Raw genomic sequence first — 4,558 nt, forward strand, 5'->3', positions numbered from 1 at the left:
TCTATATATATATATATATATATATATATATATATATATATATATATATATATATACATCGGATCACTTTTTGGGTATTTATAAGTGATGGACGGTTATAGGCGGTTAAATGGTTATAATCATTAATGGATACGATTGAAGAACAATCACAATTGTATTAGAGTTCCTAGGACCAAATGCTGAGTCTAAGACTGGATGCACTAATCTGAATTTGGATCCTAATTTTCAGAGTTTGAGACTTTAGGGTTGTTTGACAGATACCGGATGATTTAGTGTATAATGATTAAGTGGCCATAATGATTAAAAGTCTTTGTATGATTTAATGGCTGATAGAAAATGATTGTTTGGAAATAGTTCTGAATCAACAGTCTGAATAACATAAAATTACTATTATACCCCCAATATAAAAGAAAAACAACTATGTATGACATGACCTCTTCTAAAGGTTAGGAGCTCTTTTATTTTATTTTTTTCCTCCTTTTTTGAGTCTTTAAAATACTAATTAAGTTAAAGACTTTTTTGCCTTATAGACAAATTGTATGTTTCATAATAAAGGAGATTTTTTGGTCATTTTGCATCTAACTTAAGTTTAACCTCCAAACTATTCAACTTCTTGATAGACGTTCCCCTTATTGTTTGTTGCAATTGATTTACTTTATGCAACTCCTCATCTCTCCATCTCTTCTTCCTTTTTATTTCTCAATATCTTCCTTTCTATTTACTTTTGGCATAATTGCTATCAAGAAACAATCGATTATGTTCATGAAATATTCAGACACACCCAAGTTTAATTAGGACTACTTCATAGCTGAAGATTAGTACGGGTGAATTTTTACAGAGAATGGTAATGCTATATATACACGTATGTTAAATAGTGTTATGATCATGTTGAGTCCGTACTTGAAAACAAGTTTCAGGTTGTGTTGGGTTCAAAGTTGTACCTTGATTGTTGTATTCAAGCTTATTTAACCTAATTTTGTATTTGTGTAGCTTTAATGCTTTCTAGTATAAATAGGGTAATTAGGCTTGTAATTAGTGTTAAGTTTGTCATTACTGTAATCATTACAAGAATTCAATACAAAGCATTTGGGTTAAAATTCTCTCTCTAATTGTTCATATTGTTCTTCAAATTAAAATTCTCTCTCTAATTGTTCATATTGTTCTTCAAGATTATCTGATTTAGTGATTGTTTGGGACACACAATTGGTATCAGAGCTTGTTGCAGCGATTTGATTGAAGATTATACACTTTTTTCGAGAAATTTCCACACAAAATTCTGGATTTTTTGCATATTGTTCATCGAGTTCTTGAGTTCATCGGACAAAATATTCAATTTTTCTACCCTAATCTCATTCAATTTTGTGTTTTAGGTGTTAAAATTTGGATTACTGTATACGTTTTGATGATCTCAACAGTTGTTATTCACAAAATTTTGCGATTTGATCAAGTTTTGACGAGATTTTTGATAAAACGAAATTTTTTTGTTCGTATGAAAATTCATATTTTTTCGAGTTTTTGATCCATTTTGGCTTGAAAATTTGTTAAAATTTGTGTTTGTGCTTGAAGATAAATCGGATAGTATAGTGACCGTATTTGATTGAATCAGTATAGTACTTTCTCCGGTTTTAATCTATGATTATGTCTAAGTGTAAAGTTGGTTGATTTGTTGATTTGTGCCATTTAGCTTTAATCCGTTCATAATTGTGTGCGATTTAGTCATTATCCGTGTGAGCTTTATCCGTATTAGACATAAATCGATTACTTCATCATCCGATTTAGGTTTGGAATTTTGACCGGATTGTGAATTTGACTTTTTTGTTGACCGAATTGTGACTATGACTTTTATTGTTGACTGGGTTGAAGTTTGACCGTATTACTCTGTGACCAAATTTTAGTTGATTGGACTTGTTTGTGTTGACTTTTGTTGACTTCATGCATTGATCGTACTTTGAATATTGATTGAATTTTTTGTGAAGTCTCAAGTGTCCGGAGATCAAATCCGGATATTTTGTTCATATCTCACACTTAGTGTTTGGAGTCGAGTGTTGTTGGGTTCTAGGATGTACTTAATTGTTGTATTCAAGTTCTCCCATTGTAATTGTCTTTGTAATAGTTAGTCTTTGTTTATTTCCTAGTATAAATAGGTTTTAGCTAGTTAATTGTAATCAGTTCAGATTAGTTGTTGTTAATCATTTTGTAAAAACTCTCTCAAGAAATATTATTTTCATCATTGGTTAAAATCTCTCTTTACTCATCTCAATTGTGTTCTTGACGGATTAATCTAATTGTATATGATTTTGGGATTATCAATTGGTATCAGAGCTCAGATTGCAACAATTTGATAGAAGGATTACAAATTTTTCGAGGAATTGTGCACGGATTTAGTGGATTTTAAGAACTGTCCATCGCTGTTCTTGAGTGTTCTTGATCGGATTGCACATTTTTTGCTCTAATCTCATCAATTCTGAGTGTTAATTGTTAAAATTTGCACTACTAGATTCGCATTTTCAGTCTGAACATCTTTGATTCACACCATTTTGGATTTTAATCAAGTTTTGAACCGATTTTGAGTGATTTTTGAGTTTATGAAAAAGTTTATGTTCTTCAAAATTCATAATTTTTTCATGTTTTGATTCAAATTTTTGGTGAAAAAGTGTTAGAAGTGTGTTTGTGGTTGAATTTTATCCGTATAACTCTTGATCGATTTTGTATAAACCGCTTCGTGCTTTGTACGATTAAAGACTTGAATGATTTTGTGTGAATTGTGATTGTGCGATTTAGTGATAAACCGTGTAAAGTTGTGAGCGATATAGGTTTAAATCGCTTGTTGGTGTGAGCGATATAGGGTTAAATCGTTTAAACGTTGTTCGATTAAGTGATAATCGATTGTAACTGTGCGATTTAATTGTGCGATTTAAGTCTATCCGTTTGATATTGTCTGCTTGATGTTGTGCGATTTAATCTTGGTCATATTGTATTGTGTGCGATTTATATTGTAATCGTATTTTGACTTTGACCAAAATCGTACGATCCTTGACTTTGACTTGTTAAGCGGATTGTTATCTTTGACTATTTGTGTAGATTGTTGACTTTAATAGTCAAGCGATTTAATTTTTGTTATTTGAGCAGATTGTTTGATCGGATATTAATTGTGCGGATTTCATCTTGTTTGACTTGTTGACTTACTAGTTTGACTTGTTAACTTTTTGTGTCCGAATTCATTTTTGTTAATTGTGCAAAATTTGACTAAGTGTTTGATTTCATCAGATTTCTCATTCGGATATATGTGATTTGTGCGATCTTGCTTGTCTTTATTGTCCGGATATCTAATCCAGATAACCTGAGTTGATTAGAAATTTGACTTTGTTGTCCGAATATCTAATCCGGATAAGCTTGTCCGGACTTCTAATCCAGATAAGTCTTTGTGCTTAAATTTTTCTAAGTCTTAAATGTGTGCAAATTCCTGTGTGCGATTTATTGAGATAATTCTTGAATTCTAATCCTTTAAATCAAATTTTGAACTACAGAAGATCCGATATCATATTAATCAGATAAAATGAGTTCAAGAGAAGCAATGGCTATTGGTACTGATACCAAGCCACCAGTTCTGTTTAGAGGAGATTACAACAAGTGGAGAGACAGATTTCTGAACTTTATTGAACGAATGAAAGAAGGTGAGCTGATAATGGAATATCTCATGGAAGGATCAACAGTATTCTGGAGAGAAACACCTGCCATCCCTGATGAAGGCAGACCTGCTCAGAGAATAATAAAAGAAAAATCCAGATACACTGCTGAAGAAAAAGAGAGAGCACATGTTGATATGTTGTGCAAATCATATATGATGCAAGCACTGACCAATGACATTTATACAAGCATTGACAGTCACAAAGCTTTGGGTCACAACATGTGGATGCAAATAGAGAAGATGATGATGGGTTTCAAGGTGGGAACTCAGTTAAAAATCACAAACTGCATTTCAGCTTATGAAGAGTTTAAGGCTAAAGAAAGAGAGAGCCTTGATGATGTATATGATAGGCTTACCAGACTGCTGAATGAGCTTACCAAGAATGACATTTCTAAAACTATCATTGAGATTAATGTTAAATTCCTCAGCAACTTACAACCGGAGTGGAAGCCTTATGCCAATCATATCAGATTCAATAAATACTTATCTGATATCGATATACACGAGGTTTATGAAACTCTGAAACAGAATGAGGAAGAAGTTTTAGAGGCCAGAGATTCAAAGAAGAAAAAGGAAAAGGAAGTTTCTGATCCTTTAGCCTTTGTATCTGAGAAAAAGAGTAAAAGAAGATCTGGGAAGCAAATAAAAAAGGTCATTCAGTCAAGTGAAGGGAGTGACAGCTCTGACTCGGACTCAGAGATGAATGAATTCAAACATGCCATGGCAATGCTGACCAAAGCATTTCAAAAGAAGTTTCAGAAGAAACCGCACTCGAATAATCAGAGATTCTCTTCGGGTTCAAAGTATGATTTTAAAGATAAATTCGATGAAAAGAAGAAGTATGACGAGAAGAGATACGAAAAGAAATAT

The sequence above is a fragment of the Cynara cardunculus genome, unplaced genomic scaffold, assembly GCF_001531365.2.
Source record: "Cynara cardunculus var. scolymus isolate 2C unplaced genomic scaffold, CcrdV1 Un_Scaffold_2919, whole genome shotgun sequence".
NCBI lineage: Eukaryota > Viridiplantae > Streptophyta > Magnoliopsida > Asterales > Asteraceae > Cynara > Cynara cardunculus.